Source organism: Propithecus coquereli, unplaced genomic scaffold (assembly GCF_000956105.1).
Source record: "Propithecus coquereli isolate 6110/MARCELLA unplaced genomic scaffold, Pcoq_1.0 Scaffold203, whole genome shotgun sequence".
In the NCBI taxonomy this organism is placed as follows: Eukaryota; Metazoa; Chordata; class Mammalia; order Primates; family Indriidae; genus Propithecus; species Propithecus coquereli.
The window spans coordinates 1,497,149-1,507,366 of NW_012145301.1; the positions used below are offsets into that span (position 1 = coordinate 1,497,149).

A 10,218-nucleotide genomic window follows, 5' to 3' on the forward strand; every position below is an offset into this window, starting at 1 on the left:
TATTTTTAATTTGAGTAAAAGTTTTAACTTTTACGTCATGGCATCCAATACTTGGTAAAACTGGTTGGTCTCATTTCATTGCTATCTTATGTTAAAATGTGAATACTACTTTAGAAATCAAATTGTTCGTTAATATAAAACAATCTACATTCAGAGTCTATATATCTTCTTTCAGTTATCATCATTATAATTCTATGGGCTTAATTCCTTCGATTCAACCAAGCTCATAAATCATACAAATGAACTGTCCCCTTGATAATTATGCAAATTGGGCTACTGATGCAAGTGTGTGGCTCTCTGAATTGCACGGGTCTTGTGTTCCTGGGTGTGGCAGCTAGCAATGTCCTTGCTTTTACTTGTTGTTCCCAATATGTCTTTTTTCTTCCCTCATATCCTTTACACCCTGCCCCCCATTCCCCCCCAATCATTCATTTTCTATACTGTTCACATCCTCAGGCCAGAATTGATCACAGCTTTTATTAGCAGAGAAGTTGTGTTTCTCTCATCATGCTGAGTCTTAGAACTCTTCGAAGTTTACCTTTAACAGGAATCACCTCCTTGTTAATGTGGATAACTAGGAGCCAGTTTTAAGGAAAGTTGACCAATTACTGTATTTCAATTAATTTATTTTTAAAAGTATTTGACCAATAGAGGAATAAATAGCATTAATAGTTATTCATAAGGGCATATTTGTGTCTGTCTGCTTTTGGCATTGATTATTATATAACCTTGGGGCTGCACCTCAGCTTCACTATCTCCAAAATCAATGAGTTGGACAAGATGACAATCTGACCCCCTCAGGGTTCCCAGGAAGGAATCCACATGTCCACAGATGTTTCCTCTGACATGCAAAAGGTGCCGGTCACCAGCCTTACACATGCAGTTGTCAGAGAGCTGTGACAACTGACTTTGGTCAGTTAATTCTCACGTGTCTCAGTCATGTAAAAACCATGATGAAATAATTCAACATCATTTTGCAAATTGGTAGGCCAAAATCAAAGATATTGGATAATTACTTAATATGACAAATAAGAAAAAAAGAAAGAGAATAATAATTTTGACTCACACTTTTTACTGCACGAGGGATCACTGTGGTGAATATATGGCCTAACTGGTTCAAATCAGCATGTTATTTTGTCCCTCAGGCAGTGTGTATGTTCTACGTGGGTATTCAAGCAACTTAGAAGACTAGCTTTTGCCGTCGCTGCTGATCTCAGTGTGCACGCACCTGAAGCAGATTTGTAGCGTATCTGCACTCTGTTGCCACCTACTGGTGAGCTGTGGCAGCAACAAGCTAAGAGTTGTTTTTGCTTGCGGTCAGCTCTAAATTCCTTCAGCCTGGATTAATTTTGGAAGAACATTTTAAAGCCCACAGAGTGATGTGGAATAGATATTCACCTGTTTTTCTGACCACGTTCTTCCCTTCCCATGTTTTAAATTCTTGAGACAGAATCACTTGTAAGCCACCAGTATTTGTTGGTCTGTGTTCATTTCTATTTTAACTATCTGCTCAGGCATTTCTATTACTCATAACTTCTTAGCAGTTTTAAGATAAATATAGAACAAAATACATTTGTGACATTCACAGAGGCTTACATGAACTGTGATCTTAGGAATATAGTTTTCAAGTTAACACATTACAATCACTGTGCTGGAAATTTTGAACGAGAATTATATTATGCTTATATTTCCTTGATGAGTCTTAAGAGAAAAATGAGAAAATGAGAAAATGAAAAATGAGAACATCCAACGAAACATCCTGATGTTTTCATGCTATCCTAAATATCTAACTTTTTTCTTGGCAATGTGACAATTGTTTCTTTCTGTTTTAGTGTAGCTATTTTTTAATGTTGTCGAAAATTGACCCAAAAGAGACAGGTTTTAAACACATGCTAATTTCAAAAGCCAGAACCAATTACAAGCCACTGTTCTTAAGGAAGCTGGTGTGAAATATTCTAGAATCTCTGGTGTAAGTGAAATATATACTCCTCATCTCAGATAATGAGATACAGTTTGTCTGAAAGCTATCTATTTATCTGTGTCTGCAGAGGTATTTCTGGAGGATTAGCTATATCTAATATTAGATAATTCTCAAATAAGGATTGACCGCTACTTTACACAGTAATGAGGAAAACTCTTTGAAAGCATTATAAGCAGTTTTAAATCTTTTTTTTTCATAAAATGCTAATTTTAGTACTTTTCATCCAGAATTAAATGGAATTCTCCTAATAGCAATACCATGTTTATGTTATAGGATTATTTTTCCCTCTTAAATTATGAAGGTATAACACAACTTTGCATAAATTTAAAGAAAATAGAATATTTACGGTCCACACAAACACATGTAGTCTAAGATACAAATACATAATGTAAAATGTGGCCAAGAAAAAACTTACGGTGCCCCGAAGCATACCATCTTACTGACTTACGGGATATTTATGGATGGGCCCTATTCATTGCAGAAAAAGCTTTCTTTCTGTTTCGACTCTGGAAGGCAGTTCAGTGGAGTCTAAGACTCCCTGTAAACTGATATTCCTCTCTCTCTATGGCAACACAAATCTCTGCCTCAGCAACAAAATGAGGTCTTACTATGCAAAGCAAAAAGCACAAAAACATCATAAACAAGAACAGTATCTACATTTTAAAAACTGGAATAGGAAAATGTTTTTAAAATCAAGCCCTTGAGAACTTGCAATGAAGAACCATAGCTGTGTGATAGATCAGCTGAGGTTAAACCAGGGTCCATTAAAACAGAAATGGTAAAAGGAATCCCAACTTATATGCACAGATGAAAACTTCCAAACTCCTTGGCAGTATTTCTCAGAATCAATAGTACCATTTCGAGTCCATTTGTTTTAAAGTGCTGTGGATGTTATGGAATTGAGTAGTTCAAGGGAAAGTAATTTGACCCTTAAGTTCAATCAAAGCTGTCAAGGAATTGGGAGTATGTAGAGTCCAGAAAGCAGTATTGGGGAGAAAAGGGGTATTGTGTGAACGTAGCACATATCACCAGAGCAGCAAAAAACTTTTAAACAAGGATCACAGATTAAAAATAATCCAAATAGGCCCAGCACAGTGGCCCATTCCTGTAATCTCAGAACTTTGGGAGGCCGAGACGGAAGGATTGCTTGAGGCCAGGAGTTTGAAACCAGCCTGGGCAACATAGCAAGACCTTGTCTCTCAAAAAGAAAGAAAAAAAAAAAGCTGGATGTGGGGGAATGCGCCTGTAGTCCTAGCTGCTAGGGAGGCGGAGGCAGGAGGATCGCTTGATCCCAGGAGTTTGAGCTCCAGTGAGCTATGATCATGCCACTGTACTCCAGCCTGGGCGACAGAGCAAGAACCTGTCTCAAAAAAAAAAAAAAAAAAAAATTCCAAATAAACTGAACGACACAGAATCAAACATTCCTGGAAGTGTGTGAGTGAGTTGAGTACTGTGTATGATTGGCAACGGTTTTGCTCTATGCACTAAAAACAGAGACTAAAAAGCAGTGATTTAGTACAGAAACATGAGACAGATGTAGAAAACAACACATGCCACCCCCTTATTTGTATAGTGGAGAATTTGATCATGTCTTTTTGGATTTTGGAAACCTCACACACACATAAAAGGGAAGCACAGTACCCAAAGACTTAGGATAGGAGTTTTGTGTTGATCCGATTTCATAGCTCATCATGGAAATGATGGTCACTTCGCCTCAAGGGTATCTCCAGCCCTACTTATGGCCAGTTCACAGCAAAGATAACTAAGAAAGAGCTGGCCCACTGAACAGGGGGTGAGAGGGGTTGGCCAGGATGTGCGCCACAAGGCGGGGGCATGCCGACCCTACCCTGTGGGAACCGCTGAGCCCTCTGACAGGTGAGCTGCAGGATCTCCTAGACATCACTGGGCTCCGAGGAGGCTTACCCAGGACAAATATCTCGCTTTTTAAGTCAGCCTGGAAAAGGCATAAGAAGTTAATTAGTTCTCGTCTTCATGATACAGGCTTCAGGAGGAGTTTTCTTGTTTTGTTTTTTCCATGCACACACAGCATGCCAAACTCCGAATCATAGCGGGGCGGGAAGGGTTACAGTCTGCACACAGCTCCTCCGGCTGCTCGTACAGTTTGCACACAGCAGGCATCAATTGGTACGTTCATATGGGACTCACAGGCATAGCAGACAAAGATTTGTAGAGGGAAGTTAGCATGGAGAAGATGCTGGAATGCAACAGAGATGGCTAAGAACACACCCTTGTCATAGAATGCTTAACAATTGGGTTCCAGATACCTTTAGACCTCACCTGTTTCTTTGTGCTTATTGAAGAGATGCAAGGTGCAAGAGAAGGAAATTTGGCTTAATATCTATCAGGTTTCCTGGAAAGTGTCAAACATTTGTTGGAAGCAAAATTTTCTAACAAAACTCATAAGAAGAAAATAAGGCTTTTGGGGGGAAAGTGATGAAACACAATTAAATACTGAATATTGCCCTAACTATAGACTTGATTGTTTTGTATTCTTTCAAAGTAAGATCTTTAACATGACAGTGAATAAGCTCGCCTTCTTGTGTGTGAGTATGTTTTATTTTCTTTCCAATAGCAGACAAGTTCTGGCAATATACTGTCTGGTATTTGATGTGGCTCAAGAGAACTTCGGTAGGACTGGAGGACAGGCGTAAGCCGAAATGCCTTTCAATGGGATTAAATTGAAGGAAAATTCGTTATTGACATAATTGACTTAGAGACATGTTTGCCTTACTGCAGTGAATGATCTCTGTTATTAAATCGTGTGTTTGTTTTACACAAATGCAGGCTTGGCTGGGTTATTTTGAAATAGAGGAACTGTGGGGGAGATGGCTTGTCGAGTGGCATAATGTGAACCATTCAATTATTTCATAATTTCCATATTTGCCAGTAATTACCCTTGCTTTTTAATTCTCAGGACACATAGTTGAGAGTTTTTTTTTTTTTTAAAGGGAGAATTTTACAAGAAAAAGTTTCAGGGTATTTTCTCCCTTTGTTGATTAAAACCATTGTTCGAGGTTCTTTGTGAAAGGAAGACGCCAGACCCTGTTCTTAAGCAGTCACCTCACCAACATGAAGAGAATGATCTCTTCAGAAACGTCACAGGGGGACTGCAGGGCTATTTTTCTTTTTTGTTTTCTTTCTTCATTAGTACTATTATTTTGCAAAGTGCCATTGCATCAAAAGTATGGAGCATAGTTTTCTCATCCTGGAATTGGACTAATCTCTGTGCATTAATTTCGTCATTTCTACAGTGGAGATATTAAAAACAACCACCTCACTGGGTTTGGAAAATTAAAGATGTAGAGTTCTTAGAATAGTGTCGACACTCAGGAAGAGCTCGGCTATAGCTATCATTATTAACATATTAAAATTAGAAAATATATAAATTATAAAGACTTAAAATATGAATTTAGATAGTTCATAAAGAAATAATGGGATAATGGATTATATCATACATTTACAACATTTAATTGAAATATAATGTGTTTTCATATACCCTTCCATCCCTGGTTTATACAACGCTCGGTTTCTTTGGTAAGAAAACCTGTTAAAGCAGCGTCAAAGTAGATGCTTATTAATATGATTAATTGTACTAGCTAATCATCATAAGACTGGTTAGTTCTTCAGTAATTAGGCAAAGTTAAAATACCTCATTACTGGTTTTTGCTGCATTGCTGTCCTCCTTAGGGACTCTAGGTTGGGTAGGGGTGACTACTGGATATTTTAAGCAGTCAAGTTTCTCCTCCTCTTCTTCCTCTTCGATGTGCAGGCTTGGTGTCACCTCTGTACCATTGTGGCCACACCACAAGGTATCTGGTTCTTGAGACTCTAGCTGCCCTCTCGGGAGGCCTGACATAACTCCCTCACAGATTTCCTCCTCTTCCTCTCCAATGGCAGGGAGGGGTATGGGCAGAGAACCCACACCGGTGCATGTAGAGGCCACAAACTTATCGCCTAGGACTTCAGGCACCTTTTTAGGGTCTGAAAAGCTCCTTTGCATTTTTTTCAAATCTGCACATTTGTTTTGAGTTGTCTTTCTGGGGTCCTGAAGTGGCTTTGCAGCGTCAGACTGGGCTGCAGCCAAGCGGGGCACAGGTAACAGAGATTGAGGCGACTCTGCAGGTACAGATGCTGGCGGCAGTGGGAGGAGGAGAGAGGGCTCTTCCTTAATTTCGAGGACAGTCTCCTCTAGGATATTTGGTTTGGCTTCGTCAGCCAATAAGGTTAAAGCACTAAGCTTTTCCAATTCATCCAAGAAGTTGTCCAGAAAAAGAGATGGTGTTGGGGCCAAACGGTTTGCTGGTGGGTGTACAGCTGTCAGGGACAGCCAGCCCTGGGCAATTCCCTGGAGAGCTCCTGTTCCTGAGCCAGGTGACACTCGGTGTATGGGAGGAGGGGCTGGTTCACTGGAAGTCAACTTAGAAGTGAGCAGTGATTATGAAGTTAAAAAAAAAAAAAACAAGAAACATAATAATAATGCAGTGAAACACAGAGACAGAGAAATGCAGGAAAGATGTGGTAGTGAATATAAAAGTAATTTTATGTTATAACAGACACAGATTTGAAGATATTTTCAAGACTTATAGATTTGAAGATATTTTGCTGAAGTTTAATCACATGAAATCATTTATGTTAAGTAGAATAGTTATTTCAAAAATAAAACTATAATACTAGTTTGGAAGGGGTCTTAAATGTCAAACAAGACTGAGCTGTCATAGAAATTATGAGGATGGACACCTTAAGAGACTTGATTTAATAGTCTACATTTGAAACTATGTTTAAAAGATACTGTAGGTTTCCAGATATTGATTTAGTAGTATCAATGACTCTGAAGAAATGTTAATGTAGAATGAAAAGCAGCAGTTAAGTCTTTTTTATTTCCTGAATGTGTTTAGCATTCTTTCTTTCTGCAGGAGTGCCCAATCATTTCAGCTTTCACAATTTTCTCACTTATGTTTGCAAGGTGACTAGAATATAGGGTATAAAATATTTTAGGCCATCACACATGAACACATTTCTAGGTGAATATGTTCTGAAAAATATTTTTCCAGAACAGAATGCCACGATCAGAATGGAAACTGAACTTACATAACTACTGTTTCAAAGTTTAAAAAAAATCCAAAGTAAATATTTACAAAGAAAAGGCACATATGATGCTAATGGAAGAGTAAACTTCTGCTAAGACTCCCGTTCTCTCTCGAAAGCTTGACATTTATGTAAACCTGAGGAAGTGTAATTTGTGAAGCTTAATCTCCTAAAGTAAAAGCATACTTCTGTATATCTTAATATTATCAATATATTTTGGGTATATTAAATAAAACAGTATATCTAAATTTTTATGCAATTCATTACAAGTAGTTCTAGAAGTGCCATCTACTAACATTCTAATACATTTATCTATCTTTGCTGGACTAGAAAAAACGCTACATGCTATATACAAGTATAAAAGCCTTAAGAGAGGTTAATAGACAACCTTTCACTTTAGTTCTTTCTAGGTAGATGACTTTGGTTTGGAAAAAAATCTTCAAAAAGATTCTGGAGATGCACTTTCTAGCTGACTGTTCAGGACAACGCTCTACTCATGGAGCCAACACTCTTGGTTTGGGGCCTTCGTATGTATAAGGACACAATGTTTTCTCCACTTAACTTTTGACTTCTGTATCCTATAATAGGAATGGGGCATTAGTTTAACTTATTTAGCCTTTTTTTTTTTAAAGTCATCTCACATGGAGTGGCATAAATGTGTTACAAAACTCATGAGGACATCTTAATACAAGATTCAGGACTCAAGGCTGCTTAGCTCCTGATATAAAGTGAGACTGAACATGTGGTTTGTGCCTGGGTAGATAGCCACTCACATTAAGCTCTGTAAATGTTGAGTTTTTAATAAGGTATAAACTACCTAAGTCTCGTTTGATAGTCTACAGAAGTTCCTTTATTGTCTAGAGTTCTATTTTATGCCCTTTGTTATGCAGCACAAAAGTTTTTAATAGTTAGATTTTGAATGTCTGTGAAATATGTAATAATTCAAGATCACTACTTTTTACTTTCACTTTCTCTCATGGAGAGGAATATTATGTGGATTGGAAAGAAGGAGCTGGCTGGGCGCGGTGGCTCATGCCTGTAATCCTAGCACTCTGGGAGGCCGAGGTGGGCGGATTGTTTGAGCTCAGGAGTTCGAGACCAGCCTGAGCAAGAGAGAGACTCCGTCTCTACTAAAAATAGAAAGAAATTAATTGGACAACTAAAAATATACAGAAAAAAAAAATTTCCGGGCATGGTGGCGCATGCCTGTAGTCCCAGCTACTTGGGAGGCTGAGGCAGAAGGATTGCTTAAGCCCAGGAGTTTGAGGTTGCTGTGAGCTAGGCTGAAGCCACGGCACTCTAGCCTGGGCAACACAGTGAGACTCTGTCTCAAAAAAAAAAAAAAAAGAAAGAGCTTTAAATTCTATTATCATTATTACTACCACTATCACTGTTGCTATCTGCTGTTACAACTCTAGTGCCATTACCACCATAGTCACCAACATACATGTCAGCAGATTGAAAATGTTTAGCTTTACAATGGACTTATGCTTATTTTGACTTATACTGAAAGTCAAATTAAGTATCCTGGTATCCATATATCACAAAAACATACCTGTAATACAAAAATCATACAATCATCTTGTCTTCCAAAAGCATTAGAATTGCATTCTACTGTACTAAATGCAGAAATATCAAAATAATATCAACTTACATTTAAGTCTCCCCTAAAATAGAAATAATCTGTCAAGAAATGTAATTTGAATGTGTGAAAGAATGATTCCTAAATCATTAATGAGTTCTTTCCTCTATTTGTAAAATCAGAAAACAGGATATGTAATATTTAGTATATTTTGGATATCATCATTTAGAATTACATAATAGTTCTCTTTCTGAAAATAATTTAATGCAACACTACTAAGGAATTTCCTTCATTAAGCCAATGCCATCATAGCATGGATTATGAGTTGGGATAAAACCATTAAATATTTCTTTCAAGTTATGAGCATAAGCTTTTCAATGTATTTTTTTCCCAGTAGTGAGAACAAAACACTAATTAGTTATTGGTGAAATGTGTACATTCCTCTATTTAAAATCTGGTATTATAAGAAAAAGCTGAAGATACATTTAATTACATTTAAATTATATACACACTGAAGATGAAAACATTGTGTTCTAAAATATGACATTGCCATTGATAATTAGGGCATATGGAAGAATTTCTTAAATGTGTTTAAATAAGCCTTTGCACATACATGCTTTTCTTCCTTATAACATTTTATTTGAAGGTACAGTTGCTTTGAAATTTCTCTGGTGGTTCTTTTAAGATAACTGAATGGTGGGTAAGACAAATATATGGATGAAGATTCTTATTTTTTCTTTTTACAAGTAGAAACTACTGAAGGTAGGATGTTGATCTCTAAATGCTAAGCTCTGGTGGTGAAGTAAATATACTTACGAAGATTCTGGAAAACTTTATAATCAATCAAACAAAATTGGATAGTACCACACTGTTCCATTTATCCAACGATATAGGATGGAGGGTAATTAACTCACAACTGAAACCTGGTCTTTAAAGAGGATGCAAATAAATAAAATGCCTAGCCTTATCCCTTTTAAAAGGAAATGCCCCTCTTAAGATAGTAGATTCTTAGGTCATTTACTTATGTAAAATCCTTTTAAGACTCATTTTCAAGGAGTAGTTTAGGTCCCTGGGGACACTATCTTAAAATGGTCTTGTCTTGCACTGGAACATGACCTGACTTCATACTTTAGTCATGTCTGAAATATTGATTTTATTTTACTAGCTCTAGATGGTTTATTTTTCCATGTTCCAGCCTTGATCTCAATTAACATAATTAATAAATTGTGCAACTTAATACATTTTTTAAATGTTGGGAAGTACTTACAAATATTTTGGAAGTAATTCCTTGGCAACTTAAAAGTTATATACTTTGACGTTAATGAGAAAAAGGAAAAAACCCCTAAATACCATCCATAAAAAAGAATATAATTCAACAGAAAAATGAGAAAAAAATTCACACTGTGAGTATAGAAAGTAGAATAGCCTTTCCTAACTAACCAATTCAGGAAGCAAAGTCACTGTCAAATTACATATTGAGAAAGATAATCATCTTTAGCTACTAGTTCAAATGAAACAATTGAACTGTCCTAAAACTAATGAAATAAAT

General features: G+C 36.9%; 1 protein-coding gene across 8 annotated transcripts in view; it reads right to left on the reverse strand.

Annotated features, from left to right (window-relative positions):
• SORBS2 (sorbin and SH3 domain containing 2) overlaps positions 1-10,218 on the reverse strand; it is a 73,644-nt gene that overhangs the window by 10,135 nt on the left and 53,291 nt on the right. The gene's annotated exons all lie outside the window — the stretch shown is intronic.